Source organism: Rhinolophus sinicus, unplaced genomic scaffold (assembly GCF_036562045.2).
Source record: "Rhinolophus sinicus isolate RSC01 unplaced genomic scaffold, ASM3656204v1 Contig136, whole genome shotgun sequence".
NCBI classification, from domain to species: domain Eukaryota; kingdom Metazoa; phylum Chordata; class Mammalia; order Chiroptera; family Rhinolophidae; genus Rhinolophus; species Rhinolophus sinicus.
Window position 1 is genome coordinate 1 of NW_027423935.1, and position 15,872 is coordinate 15,872.

The following is a 15,872-nucleotide window of genomic DNA, read 5'->3' on the forward strand; positions in this document are numbered from 1 at the left end:
GGTTATCCAATTCTCCCAGCACCATTTATTGAAGAGGCTGTCTTTGCTCCATTGGATGTTTTTAGCTTCTTTGTCAAAAATTATCTGTCCATATTTATGTGGTTTTATTTCTGGGTTCTCAATTCTTTTTTTTTTTTATTAGTTTCAGGTGCACAAGACAAAGCAAAACTTAGACGTTTATCATTTATATCCCTCACACTGTGTGAACCCCCCTAACCCCATCCACTATCCCTCTGTACGTTCCCCAAATTAATTTTCAAAACCCTGTGGCCATCTTGTGGTTACCGAGTATTTTCTAAACCTCTCACCTTCCCCTTATCCCCACCCCCTGCCCCTCTAGCAACCCTCAGTTTTTCCTCCATGTTTCCAAAACTGTCTCTGATTAGTTCATTCACTTATTCTTTTCTTTAGATTCCACATATAAGTGAGATCATATGGTATTTGTCTTTCTCTGTCTGACTTATTTCACTTAACATAATGTTCTCTAGGTCCATCCATGTTGTTGCAAATGGTAAGATTTCTTTCTTCTTTATGGCTGCGTAATACTCCATTGTATAAATGTACCACAGTTTCTTAATCCAGTCATCTACTGATGGGCATTTCGTATGTTTCCATGTCTTGGCTATTGTGGATAGTGCTGCAATAAACATAGGAGTGCATACAGATTTTTGAATTGGAGTTTTGGATTTCTCCGGATAGATACCTAGGAGTGGGATTGCTGGATCATAAGGTAGTTCCATTTTCAGATTTTTGAGATACCTCCAAACTGTTTTCCATAGTGGCTGCACCAATCTGCATTCCCACCAACAGTGCACCAGCGTTCCCTTTTCTCCACATCCACGCCAGCACTTGTTGTTTGTTGATTTATTGATGATAGCCATCTTGACTGGGGTGAGGTGGTATCTCATTGTGGTTTTTATTTGCATTTCTCTGATGGTTAGTGAGGTTGAGCATTTCTTCATATGTCTGTTTGCCATCTGTATGTCCTTTTTAGAAAAATGTCTCTTCATGTCCTCTGCCCATTTTTTAATTGGGTTGTTTGTTTTTCTGGAGTTGAGTTGAGTGAGTTTTTTATAAATTTGTGATATTAACCCCTTATCAGATGTATCATTGGCAAATATCTTTTCCCATTCAGTAGGATCCCTTTTGTTTTATTGATGGTCTCCTTTGCTGTGAAAAAGCTTTTTAGTTTGATGTAATCCCACATGTTTATTTTTTCTCTTTCTTCCCTCGCACGAGGGGATATATCAGTAAAAAATCTTACTCCAGGTAATGTCTGTGAAGTTTCTTCCTATATTTTCTTCTAGGAATTTTATGGTTTCAGATCTTACATTTAAATCTTTAAGCCATTTTGAATTTATTTTTGTATGTGGTGTAAGGAGGTGATCCAGCTTCATCTTTTTGCATGTGTCTGTCCAGGTTTCCCAGCACCATTTATTGAATAGACTGTCTTTACCCCACCGTACATTCTTGCTTCCATTGTCATAGATTAAATGGCCATATAGGCATGGATTTATTTCTGGACTCTCTATTCTGTTCCATTGATCTATGGGTCTGTTTTTATGCCAGTACCATGCTGTTTTGATTACTGTAGCCTTGTAGTATAATTTGATGTCAGGTATTGTTATACCTCCCACTTTGTTCTTATTTCTCAAGATTGCTGAGGCTATCCAGGGTCTTTTATGGTCCCATATAAATTTTAGCATTATATGTTCTATTTCTGTGAAAAATGTCATTGGTATTTTGATAGGAATTGCGTTGAATATGTATATTGCCTTAGGCAGTATGGAGATTTTAACTATATTAATTCTTCCTATCCATGAACATGGTATGTGTTTCCATCTATTTGTATCTTCTTTCATTTCTTTCTTCAGTGTCTGATAATTTTCTGAGTACAGATCTTTTACTTCTTTGGTTAAATTTATTCCCAGGTATTTTATAGTTTTGGAGCAATTGTAAATGGAATTACTTTTTAAATTTCTCCTTCTGATGTTTTATTATTGGTATATACAAATGCAACTGATTTCTGAATATTAATTTTGTATCCTGCTACTTTACTAAATTCATCTATCAGCTCTAATAGTTTCTTGGTGGAGTCTTTAGGGTTCTCTAAATATAGTATCATATCATCTGCATATAATGACAGTTTTACTTCCTCCTTACCGATTTGGATGCCTTTTATTTCTTTTTCTTGTCTGATTGCTGTGGCTAGAACTTCCAGCACTATGTTGAATAGAAGTGGAGAAAGTGGGCAACCTTGCCTTGTTCCTGATCTTAAGGGGAATGGTTTTAGCTTTTCCCCATTGAGTATGATGTTAGCTGTGGGTTTATCATATATGGCCTTTATTATGTTGAGATATGATCCCTCTATTCCCACTTTCTTAAGGGTTTTTATCATGAATGGCTGCTGGATTTTATCAAATGCTTTTTCTGCATCTATTGATATGATCATGTGATTTTTATTTTTCATTTTGTTAATGTGGTGTATCACATTAATTGATTTGAGGATGTTGAACCACCCTTGCATACCAGGGATGAATCCCACTTGATCATGGTGTATGATCTTTTTAATGTATTGCTGAATTCTGTTCGCTAATATTTTGTTGAGGATTTTTGCATATATGTTCATTAGTGATATCGGCCTGTAGTTTTCTTTTTTTGTGGTGTCTTTGTCTGATTTTGGGATCAGGGTGATAGTGGCTTCATAAAAACTGTTTGGGAGTCTTCCCTCCCTCTGGATTTTTGGAAGAGTTTGAGGAGAATAGGTGATAATTCTTTTTTGAATGTTTTGTAAAATTCACCTGTAAAGCCATCTGGTCCAGGGCTTTTGTTTGTTGGGAGATTGTTGATTACTATTTCAATTTCCTTGGTGGTAATCAGTCTATTCAGGTTTTCTGTTTCTTCTTGAGTTAGCCTTGGAAGGCTGTACGCCTCTAGGAAATTTACCATTTCTTCCAGGTTGTCATATTTGTTGGCATACAGTTGCTCATAGTAATTTCTTAAAATTTTTTATATTTCTGCGGTGTGTGTTGTCACTTCTCCTCTTTCATTTCTGATTTTATTAATTTGGGTCCTCTCTCTCTTTTTTTAAATGAGTCTGGCTAAAGGTTTGTCAATTTTGTTTATCTTCTCTAAGAACCAACTTTTGGATTCATTGATCTTTTGTATTGTTTTTCTGGTTTCTATTTCATTTATTTCCGCTCTGATCTTTATTATCTCCTTCCTTGTACTCCCTTTAGGCTTATTTTGTTGTTCTTTTTTCCAGATCCCTTAAATGTGAAGATAAACTGTTGATTAGTGATGTTTCTTATTTCTTTAGGTAGGCCTGCAGTGCTATGAACTTCCCTCTTAGGACTGCTTTCACGGCATCCCATAGATTTTGGGTCGTTGTATTTTCATTCTCGTTTGTCTCGAGATATCTTTTGATTTCTTCCTTGATCTCCTGCTTGACCCATTCATTATTTAGTAACATATTATTCAGCCTCCATGAATTTGTGTGTCTTCCAGTTTTTTTTCCTGTAGTTCATTTCTAATTTCATAGCACTGTGGTCAGAGAAGACAATTGGTATGATTTCAATTTTCTTAAATTTATCAAGACTTGCTTTGTGGCCTAACATATGGTCTATCTTGGAGAATGTTCCATGTGCGCTTGAGAAGAATGTGTATTCTGCAGCATTGGGGTGAAATGCTCTGAAAATATTGATTAAATCCAAGTGGTCCAATGTATCAATTAAGGCCGTTGTTTCCATATTGATTTTCTGTCTGGAAGACCTGTCCCTTGTTGTCAGAGGTGTGTTGAAGTCCCCTACTATGATAGTGTTACTGTTGATCTCTGTCTTTATGTCAGTTAATATCTGTTTTATGTATTTAGGTGCTCCTATGTTGGGTGCATAAATGTTTACTAGGGTTATGTCCTCTTGTCGAATTGATCCCTTTATTATTATATAGTGCCCATCTTTGTCTTTTAATATTTTCTTCATTTTAAAGTCTATTTTGTCAGAAATAAGTATTGCAACTCCAGCTTTTTCTGATTTCCATTTGCATGAAATATCTTACTCCAACCCTTCACTTTCAGCCTGTGTGTGTCTTTTGATCTGAGGTGAGTCTCTTGTATACAGCATATACAAGGGTCTTGCTTTCTTATCCACTCAGCCACCCTATGTCTCTTGATTGGAGCATTTAAACCATTTACATTTAAAGTGATTATTGATAGGTACATAGTTATTGCCATTTTTAAATTTGTAGTTAGATTGTTTTCATCTTTCTTCTATTTACAGAAGTCCTTTTAGTATTTCTTGCAATGCTGGCTTGGTGGTAATAAATTCCTTTAGCTTATTCTTTTCTGGGAAGCTCTTTATCTCTCCATCAACTTTAAATGATAGCCTTGCTGGATAAAGCAATCTAGGTTGTAGGCCTTTGTTTTCCATCACTTTGAGTATCTCCTGCCACTCCCTCCTGGCCTTCAATGTTTCTGCAGAAAAGTCATTTGATAGTCTTATGGGAGTTCCCTTGTATGTAACCCTCTGTCTTTCTCTTGCTGCTTTTAGGATTCTCTCTTTGTCTTTAACCTTTGCCATTTTAACTATAATGTGTCTTGGTGTGGACCTGTTTGGGTTTATCCTGGTTGGAACTCTCTGCACTTCCTGGGCTTGTATGTTGGTTTCCTTCATCAGGTTAGGGAAGTTTTCAGACATTATTACTTCAAATATGTTCTCAATCCCTTGCTTCCTCTCTTCATCTTCTGGTATTCCTATGATGTGCATGTTGTTGTGCTTGAAGTTATCCCAGAGGTCTCTTAAACCATCTTCATTGTTTTATATTCTTTTTTCTTTCTGTTGTTCTGTTTGGGTGATCTCTGCTAACCTGTCTTCTAAGTCGCTATTTCGATCCTCTGCTTCATCTAACCTGCAGTTAATTCCTTCAAGTGAGTTCTTTATTTCGGTAATTGTGTTCTTAAATTCTAACTGGTTGTTCGTTATGATTTCTACATCCTTCTTGATGTCCTCTCTAAGCTCCTTAAACATTCTTATCATCAATATTCTGAACTCTGTCTCTGATAGGTTGGTTACCTCTGCTTCATTTGGTTCCATTTCTGGAGGTTTCTTCTGTTCTTTTATTTGGGACATGTTTCTTTGTTTCCTCATTCTGGCTGACTCTCTGTGTTTGCTTCAATGTATTAGGTAGATGCCCTGGAGTTCTTGGTTCTTGCTGGATTAGTAAATAATAAATGTCCTTTATATTTGACTTGCACTACTTCATTCTTCTCCTCTGCGTGTGCTCTAAAAGTGACTCTTGTGTTGTGTATATTGTCCTGTTAAAGAAGATCTCTAATTTATTTTCACTTGTGAGTAGGTGGGGTTAACTCCTAGGCTAACTAGTTATGAGACTTGGCTCTGCCCACCGCAGGATGTTCTGCTGCGTGAGGGTTGACCGCTTAAATGTGGTTTGGCCTCTATGGGCTCTTGTGTCTGTAAAGAATCCCCTCTGGGTGTGTCACTTGTAGGGCAAACCCGGTAGTACTGTGGTTTGGTCTGGAGTTGGCCTCTGGGTATGTTGAATCTTGTGCCTCTTAAGCTGGGCCCTGGTAGGGAAATTTCAGAACAAAGCAAATCACCAAGCACAACAACAACAACAACAAAGAAAAAAAATCAAATACATTCACATGTAAAAAACAATCGACAACCCCCACTCAACACAGGCAAAGATGTCAAAGATATAAGGACAAATCAAAACAGAGCAAAAAGCAGCGCCAGTCGTGGCTTGAGCCCACCAAGTAATCTCCAGGTTGTCCTCTGCTGTACCACAGAGTCCCCTGCATAATGTGCAGGTAGAGCCGGTCACCTGGTGCCCAGAATGATGTTGGGACTGCAGCTTTAGATGCGTGGGGTTGAGGGGTCTGGACGGTAGTTTTTACAAAGCCAGTGCAGTTTCTGCCTGCATATATCCACACTGAGAGTAGCACCACCAGCCCTGTGTTCAGTTCTCCTGAGTCTTAGGGCACCTCGTGTGTGTGTGGCAGGTGGGAGATTTCTCAGCTGCTGAAAGCTGGGAGCTGTGTCTGCGGGAGCAGCTGGGAGCTGTCCCTGGGAGTGCCTCCACCGATGTAATTCCCCCGCCCTAGGCAGGCCAGAAAGGGTGGGGGCTGGGACGGAAGGAGGGGTCCTCTCTTTCCCAGCCCAGGTGTGTCACACCCTTCCTGCAGGCCAGAAAAGGTGGTGGCTGGGGACGGAGGAGTCCCCTCTCTCCTAGGCTAGCAAAAACCACACTCCTGTCAGCCTCCTCCCTGGCCAGAGCCACCCGCCAGTCTTCCCAGAGCCCAAGCACCAAGGCTCCTCTGTAACCTGCCACTGCTCCTTACGGCAGGGGCCAGATCAAGTGTCTAGAAATGAGGGGGGAGGGTTGGAATAGGGGGAGGGGCCCGGCTATGGAGTTTGTGTCTTTTGTCTGGCCTAAGGCTTAACTAAAGGTATCAGCTGAAGTTATTGCCTCAAATGCTGGATATCCTGCCCCCGCGGCGGGAGACGTCCGCTGTGGGATGCAGGGCAAAGAGCCCACCTCCTGACTTCCGCGCTCTCCTCCGTTCTGGGATCTCCTGCGTATCTGTAGCCGTGGATGTGGGCTGGATATTCACAGGCACAAGTGCGGGCCAAATTTCTACAACCGCAGGTACGGAGCCGAGTCCTCACAGCACAGGTGTGGACCGAGATTCCACCCCGCGTCGGGACCACCACAGGTGCGGCACGTTTCCACTCCGCTACCTTCCTTCTACCCCGGCTCTCCCAGTTTTCCCCACCTGCAAGTAATCCCTGCGCAAGTCTCTTCGCTGTTCTGTGTGACGAGCAGAGAGTCCTTTGATGGGTTATAAGTGTTCCGTTTCTGATAAGATCCTCTGCTTCATCTAACCTGCAGTTAATTCCTTCAAGTGAGTTCTTTATTTCGGTAATTGTGTTCTTAAATTCTAACTGGTTGTTCGTTATGATTTCTACATCCTTCTTTATGTCATCACTAAGCTCCTTAAACATTGTTGTCATCAGTGTTCTGAACTCTGTCTCTGATAGGTTGGTTACCTCTGCTTCATTTGGTTCCATTTCTGGAGGTTTCTTCTGTTCTTTTATTTGGGACATGTTTCTTTGTTTCCTCATTCTGGCTGACTCTCTGTGTTTGCTTCGTTGTATTAGGTAGATGCCCTGGAGTTCTTGGTTCTTGCTGGATTAGTAAATAATAAATGTCCTTTATATTTGACTTGCACTACTTCATTCTTCTCCTCTGCGTGTGCTCTAAAAGTGACTCTTGTGTTGTGTATATTGTCCTGTTAAAGAAGATCTCTAATTTATTTTCACTTGTGAGTAGGTGGGGTTAACTCCTAGGCTAACTAGTTATGAGACTTGGCTCTGCCCACCGCAGGATGTTCTGCTGCGTGAGGGTTGACCAGCTTAAATGTGGTTTGGCCTCTATGGGCTCTTGTGTCTGTAAAGAATCCCCTCTGGGTGTGTCACTTGTAGGTCAAACCGGTAGTACTCTGGTTTGGTCTGGAGTTGGCCTCTGGGTATGTTGAATCTTGTGCCTCTTAAGCTGGGCCCTGGTAGGGCAATTTCAGAACAAAGCAAATCACCAAGCACAACAACAACAACAACAAGAAAAAATCAAATACATTCACATGTAAAAACAATCGACAACCCCCACTCAACACAGGCAAAGATATCAAAGATATAAGGACAAATCAAAACAGAGCAAAAGCAGCGCCAGTCGTGGCTTGAGCCCACCAAGTAATCTCCAGGTTGTCCTCTGCTGTACCACAGAGTCCCCTGCATAATGTGCAGGTAGAGCCGGTCACCTGGTGCCCAGAATGATGTTGGGACTGCAGCTTTAGATGCGGGGGGTTGAGGGTCTGGACGGTAGTTTTACAAAGCCAGTGCAGTTTCTGCCTGCATATATCCACACTGAGAGTAGCACCACCAGCCCTGTGTTCAGTTCTCCTGAGTCTTAGGGCACCTCGTGTGTGTGTGTGTGTGTGTGTGTGTGTGTGTTCTCAGCTGCTGAAAGCTGCAGCTGTGTCTGCCAGGGAGCTGCCCAGAAAGGGTGGGGGCTGGGACGGAAGGGGTCCTCTCTTTCCCAGCCCAGGTGTGTCACACCCTTCCTGCAGGCCAGAAAGGTGGTGGCTGGGGACGGAGGAGTCCCTCTCCCAGGCTAGCAAAACCACACTCCTGTCAGCCTCCTCCTGGCCAGAGCCACCCGCCAGTCTTCCCAGAGCCCAAGCACCAAGGCTCCTCTGTAACCTGCCACTGCTCCTTCACGGCAGGGGCCAGATCAAGTGTCTAGAAATGAGGGGGAGGGTTGGAATAGGGGAGGGGCCCGCTATGGAGTTTGTGTCTTTTGTCTGGCCTAAGGCTTAACTAAAGGTATCAGCTGAAGTTATTGCCTCAAATGCTGGATATCCTGCCTCACAAGGGAGACGTCCGCTGTGGGATGCAGGGCAAGAGCCCACCTCCTGACTTCCGCTCTCCTCCGTTCTGGGATCTCCTGCGTATCTGTAGCCGTGGATGTGGGCTGGATATTCACAGGCACAAGTGCGGGCCAAATTTCTACAACCGCAGGTACGGAGCCGAGTCCTCACAGCACAGGTGTGGACCGAGATTCCACCCCGCGTCGGGACCACCACAGGTGCGGCACGTTTCCACTCCGCTACCTTCCTTCTACCCCGGCTCTCCCAGTTTTCCCCACCTGCAAGTAATCCCTGCGCAAGTCTCTTCGCTGTTCTGTGTGACGAGCAGAGAGTCCTTTGATGGGTTATAAGTGTTCCGTTTCTGATAAGATCCGATAGAGAACTCAAAAAGTGCGCCCCGCTGCCGACATTCCTATGACGTCACTCTATGGGTTCCAAATTATGTACCATTGGTCCCATTCACCCTTGGCCTCCAGGCTTCTATCAGACCCACAACGATTTCTGAGAGTCTCCTCTTCCAGCTGAGATCTGGGTCTCACCTCACCTTCAACTCCCACTTCGCAAGCCTCACCCTATCTCAAGTTTGGCAGTACACTGGCTCCTGCTCCTGTATTATTCATTCCCGGTAATTCTCTCCCAAACTGGTGGGGTGGGGGGAGGGGCCGAGGCCAAAAGTTTCTGTCTTCAGCCTGGTGCTTCCCTCTGCCCAGGAGCTGGGGTCCTCGTCGTCCCTTACGCCTGGAAAGGTAAAGCATATGGAAGAAGACTGTGAGGTGTGAGTTAGAGGAAGAGGTGGAGGGGGTCAGGGAAAGTGGCAGCCTACTGGGAATGGAGACGGGTGGGACAGATTGAGAAGCTGTAGGGTGCAGGGCATGGGAGCTGGGACTAGACTTGCTCAGAGAGGCCCAGCCCAGCTCAAGCTGAAGCTGGAGTTGGCCCCCACTTCCCTTTTCTATAATCCCACCTCCCAAATGCCTTCCCGAAACCCACCCGCTGCAAACCCTGAGTTTGAAGGGCTTAGTCTGCACCTTGCTGGCCTACCCACAGCATGTTCGTCCAGGAATAGAGGCTGGGCAAGGCCCTGCCATCCTGGCCACCTGTTCACATGCCCAAGGTGCCAGAACTAGCTTCGGAGAGATGCAGGCCACAGGGCTTCCAGGCAGGGAAAGTGTGCGTCCCACGTGGGGGAATGATGCTGGCCGTGGAGGACAAGCTGTGAGGTGAAGCTATCTCAAGGCTGACAGCTCAGCCTTCACCTTGCCTCTGGCTTTGTATGTCACACCCCGCCCAGGATGCGTACTAGCCATCCTGGGTGGGGGGCCAGGAGCTTCCCTGTCCCGATGCCCACGGGTCCCTATCATACCCCTCTCCCAGGGACTCTCCTCATTTTCTCTCCTAGTTTTCTTTCCTTTCTAGGCTGCTGGGGGCTGGGGGGTTGTACCGTTGCCCCATGGTTGGTTCCCTTCCCTCCTCCAGGAACTACCTGCAGGAAGGAACCTGAATCCCTGTGTGAGACAGAGGGCATGGGGCCAGCCACCTTTCCCCCTGCCCGCAGTGGTGCTGAATTTTAGTGTCAGATGCCAGCCACAGCCTGTTGGGATGTCCCGAGGTGGCTTCCCTTTCCCTCTTCCCAAGTGTCATTTTTTAGCACGTGCTCATTCTTCGTTGAAAGTTGTAAGACTGCTTGTTTCATAGTAGCACAGGTCTCCCCCCTCACCCCGAGGCCAGGTTTCCGACCCCACAGCCACACTGTGGCTTGGAGAAAACGTGGGAATCCCACGAGGAGAAAGGCAGGGCCCTCCCCGACCCTGTTGCCGCCGGCCTCACGTGGGATGTGTGGGTAAGGGGGGAGGGGTAGCCCCATGGATGCTGAGATGGGGACGGAGGAAGCCCTGTCGGGGTCTCCTGTCCAAGGGAGTAAGACAAGTCTACACTAAAAGCCGCTCCGAGTCCCCATGTCAGTCCACTAGGGCCCCAGTCTCCCCAAAGATCTGCTTCTGTTAAGACGTAGTTCCTTTGATTCTTGCAGCGACCCCTTGGTCCCTTCACAGCCAGCTTAGGGTCTTTGGCACTTGCAAGGGCTGAATTGCCCTCCAACTCTTCTTGCTTACTGCTTTGATGCCTGACGGGACCGGGCTCAGTCCTGGGCATGACTCTCCTGGTGAGGGAAGACTGAGACACAGGGCATTTGACTGAAATTTCAAAAGGCCCGTCCGCTCCCCCTGTTTCTGGAGCTCCTGTCATTCTAGAGTGCTCCAATCTCATCACCTGGCTGGTTGCAAGGCACATAGGGTTTTATACCTTCCTGTAGTATCTGTGACATTGGAGTGTGGCAATAGTTTAACTGTGCCTAGATTTCTGAGGGCCGGCACCACTCCATCTCCTGGAGCATCAGAGCTCGTCATACTGTCCTGACATTGTGTATGCACCTTTCACTTTGAGCGCGCTTCAGGATTTTTTTTAAACCACAGAACTCGCCTACCTGAGGGACACAGAATTCACAAAACTCTATGCAAACTTAGACAGGAAGGGGTTAGCGTGTCTGTCTTGACTGATGTTCTCAGATCCTGGAGAAGGCTGTTCCCGTTGGTGACTATTAATTAATGTCAAGACTACCGGCACTTTGCCAAAACTGAGTACGTCAGAGGGACCTGTTTCAAGAGTGAGTCCCAATGACATCAAAGGGCGACTGACAGTCCCTTCCCCAGTATGTCTGAGTGCTCTCTTCAAGGGGGGTGTCATTGTGCAGCCATGGCCATTCTGACCCTTGCAGGGTATCACGTGTGAATGGAGGCTGTTTTGGAGCACGCCTGCTCCTGGGTCCCTGCCTGCAACCCTCGTCAGTTTGCTCTCACCCATCACATCTCAGGTGCAAAGAGGACCCCAGCAGAGCTCTTAGGTGCCACCTCAGAACCATGTGACTTTATGTGAAGGGACCAAATGCACACACTCTATGACCACTCATACCTTCCCTCTTGCCCTGTCGTCTCATTCCAAATGGAACCAAGTTGGGTGTTTCGTGTTGAGACGGGCTCAAATGAGGAGACCCTAATTGACCGTGTTGTGACATAAGGACAGACTGAAAGACACAACCACCTCAATCTGGTCCTGTAGCATGATTCGTACATGTGTAACAGGATTCTGATTGTTAGAGCATTATGGTGTTCCTCTGTGGGAAAAAAAAATTTAAAGAAAATCTACTAAAAATGTATTTAAATCAAAGAAAAAAATCACTAGTAACAATCACCAGTAACCCCTGGAGTCAGATGCATCTTGTTTTGTTGTATCTTTCCAACATATTTCATGCTTGACAAAAAGAAGGTCATACCACATACTTACAGTTTTGTTATCTGCTGTTAAATCCACCCACCCTGGACGTTTTCCCATGTTACTGAGTACGGTACTAGTCTACTTTAATGTCCGCTAAGTTCATGGTGAATGAATTACTTTAATACCTACTAGATACTGCAGTGTCCTTATGTACCTTATGTACCAGAATTAATCAATCCTCCATTGCTTCACAACTTTAATGAAGCCTTTTTATTGCTTTCCTTATTCCCTTGCTCATGGCAGAACTACCCGAAAATATTGAACAGCCAGACATCCTTTTGAAAAGTCGCAGCCTGAGCCTGAGGTTCACAGAACAGAAGGAAGCCAGGAGCGCCTACTGTGTGATTCCTCGTGTAACAAACAGGCAAACTTGAACGCAGGTGACAAGCTAACGACAGGTAAGGAAGCAGGGATATACAGAACATGTCATGGGAAATCCCTTGTTTGTACACTAGACTGCTAAAATTGGTCAATTGTACGTACAGTTTATATTCCCCAAATAGAGTAACTTAAATATTAAAACATACCTTTAGGTGACCACCATAGCTGACCCTATAAGCAAAATGAATGGCAATATCCAATACAGGAATCGCAAAACCCACTAACCCTAAATGCTACATATCACAGCATACAAACTCATCTCCCTATGACGTAGTCAAACTATAGATGGCAGCTTTTTCAGCTACTCTAGCATTTATACCCTACTTGGAAGTTTATATGAAACACAACTTAATGTTAAAATATGGAAATAAACCATGTAATTCCCAAACCCAGAAGCATCCCACTCTTGTGCATTAAGAAACACTATCCTCAGCGGCTACATCCACGGTTGCAAGCATCGTTGTACAGCATCGCAGGTCCCATATCCATGCATACGCCCGCAGCAAGTGCAGATATCCACCTAGAAGCATCTGCAGCATACGGACCAATGAAAATTCCTGTTGCCCTTCCACGATATGCCAGCAGGGCTGACACAGCATGATAAAGCACAACCTGCTTAACAGTCATGCCAGCCTGCAGTAAAACAGCAAAGCCACCTTTGCCGTTTTAACTCACGAAGCAACTCATGACGAAAGGCAGCAACAGAAGTACTGAAGCCATCTCATAGAGTTTTAGTCAATTGCCAGGCCATCGCCGAAATTGCACAGGCCGTCGCTCCTTATCACCATCCACACCAGTGTGGCGAGGCGGGCACCGTTCAGCTCCTCCTGAGAGCAGTGCCGATGGTGACCTTGGGGGTGGTAGTTTGGGGTGCTGGTGGTGGTGATGGAGAATAGGATGGTAGTCATGACGGTGGTGAAGGAGATTGTCTGATGGAAATGTGAATGGCATTTCTTCTTGCAGCCTCTGCGTAGGCATTCCTGACGGACTTCTTGTGGATGAGCAGGAGCTATCGGGACCTCCTCGTCTTCTGAAGCTGCTGGTTGTTGAGAAGCAAAGCCGGAGCGCCCTTGTGAGTCTGCTCGTCAATAACAAACTTCAGGTCAGTCGTCTGCGTCTCCTTTCTCCTCATTTCTTGAAAGTTGAGATTCATGCTTGGACAACTGTCTCTTCATCGCCACGTCATCATCATTTTCAGTTTTTTCTTTTTTTTTCTTTCTTTTCTCTTTTTTTACTGGTTATTGCAATAAAAGCTATCTTAGGGCAGGGCCTGTACTTAACGTGCCCAGCTCCTGGTAGGGCGCCTCCTGGCAGTGGGTGAAGAATCCATGCCTCAGTACTATGAAATGTGGAAAAGGCACATTCATCTTTCTGAGTGTCCCCTGGGTCATCTCCAAGGTTTTACATACAAATGTTCATAGCAGCTTTATTCGTAAGAGCCCAAACTTAGAACCAATCCAAATGTCCAAAAACTGATGAATGAGAAAATAAACTGTGGCGCAGGCTTGCAATCGAACACTACTCTGTAGTTCAAAGGAGTAATCTGCTCACACGGCCACAACCTGGGGGCACCTTAAAAACATTATGCGAAGTCCGAAGGCCCCAACGCAGAATAGCATACCGTGTATGATTCTAGTTAGATTGCTTTTTGTTGTTTTTAAAGAAATAGTAGTATTATTTAACCAGCTTTCACAGCTGAATATTTATTCTATAAAACTTTACAGGTTGTACAGTTTATATATGGTTCAAACGACTGAACGAAAAAATCAGGTCCCACAGATGCAAAAATACTGCACCAACAGATCCAAGGTAAAGGCAGATTTACACACTGAACAGCCAGGAGGTGGTCGGTTCTAAGTATAAGCTTCATAACTGTACAGAAATAAGGTTTTGATTTTATTTCATTCTTCATACATTCAATGTGATTGCAAGCTCAGAGGCCTACTAACAGGCATCTGTAATCAAGAGTCAGTCCCCACTCCTGAGAGGAATGCGCATGTCTATTTACACAGGGCCCTCTCGGACACCATGTTGTTCTCAGTATATATTGTGTGGACAGGAAAGCAGAGACCAAGAACATTAAATGTCGAATATAAGGCAGTTCTTTTTTTTTTTTTTTTTAAATAAGGACGTTCTTGCATTTAATCGTGTGCCAAAAGAATTTTAACTTATTGAAGAAAACATATTCTAAGTGAACCTAAAAATTACACTTTATGAACACAAAAATAGTTTTTTGGGAGTAATACATCAATCACATCTACAAATGGAAAACCAGAACTGTACATAAAGTAGTATTTCTCACCCAGCAACAAGAAGCATTGTAGTTATTTTTTCAAAAAGTCAGAGAAACTATTAAAACCCAATAAACCTAACTTATAACTTAGATACTCATACTTAAGCTATTCAGTGATTCACTAATACTGCAAAACAAGCTTTCTTCTAGAGAGACAGTGGTTTCTGCATGCTAACTGGGTAAGAACCGGACATCTTAAAAAAAGAATGAAGAATCAGGTGATTTTTCAGCATGAATCCTGGACAGACTTTAGTTTGGGGAACATGTTCATCAGTGGATTTTTTTCATCAGAAATACTTATCTTAAAAGATAAGTCTTACTTTTGATGTACAATTTTCCACCTCTGAGGTATTTGTACCTTCTTGGAGACAAAGGCACATCTCAGATCTTTCAATATCTGTTAGGGACAGGGGAGGCGAGGCCAGCTAGTACCTCTTTAGAGTCTGTTCTCAAAGGAAAAAATCAGGAAAGCAAACATTATTCCAGACTTTTCTGCCACCCCAAACCAGTAAAACACACTTTTCTTTTTTATGCGGTACAAACCAAACATAACAAAAATGAGAGCTTTGAAGAGCAGTCTAGAGCGCACCATTATGCTTTCATGTTTGTGTGTCTATTAAGCACAAAACAATTTTGTTTGGACAAAGGAGTTTTGTATTTATTTTAAAGTTACAGTACTTAAAAACTCCTCGATAATAAATAGGTTGCATGTTTCAAGGCTAGCTTCCAAGCGTGAGCTAAGAGTGAACTTGTTTTAGGCTGTGATGGGGGGATTAGGGCAGCTCGGAGCCACAGGCGTCCTGCTCCAATTCCCGTGTCATCGGCAGGCAGCCTGCCCATCAAAACTCATCGATCTTCCTCTGCAGGTATTTCAGCATGGAGTCCATCCCCTGGGCAGAGCCCCAGATTTTCTTGAGCACTTCACACTCCCTCTCATTGGCTTGCTCCAACTCCACCTTCATGTTACAGCGCACAAGGGCTTTGGACTCCTCAACGACCACTGGATTACACGAGGCAAGCTCCTTAATGCGAACCATGACTTCCTGGGTGAAGGTCCCGGGCCAGAACACCTGTGAGACCAGGCCTTTGCCGCATGCCTCCTGCGCCGTCAGCTTCCGGCCACTAAGCAGCATTTCATTTGCAGATGCTCCTCCCATAATCTTGGGAAACATAACGGTGGAACAGCCATCTGGACTCTGTCCGAAGGTAGTATATGGTGTTTGAAACCAAGCCTTTTCATTGGCCCAAACCACATCACAAAGAGGCAATATGGATGCTCCGAGGCCAATGGCTGGGCCATTTACTGCTACGATAACAGGCTTCTTAAACTGAATGAAAGTATTCACGAAGTTTCTGACAGCTTCTGCCATTTTAGTGCTTTCTCTTTTTCTGTCATCTCTTAAACGCCGTATAAAATAAATAAAG

General features: G+C 44.4%; 2 pseudogenes; both read right to left on the reverse strand.

Moving 5' to 3' along the window:
- Positions 1-12,478: 12,478 nt before the first annotated feature.
- LOC141569907 (zinc transporter ZIP6 pseudogene) lies at positions 12,479-14,184 on the reverse strand (annotated as a pseudogene).
- Positions 14,185-15,223: 1,039 nt separating this feature from the next.
- LOC141567003 (chromodomain Y-like protein pseudogene) lies at positions 15,224-15,865 on the reverse strand (annotated as a pseudogene).
- Between the last annotated feature and the right edge of the window lie 7 nt (positions 15,866-15,872).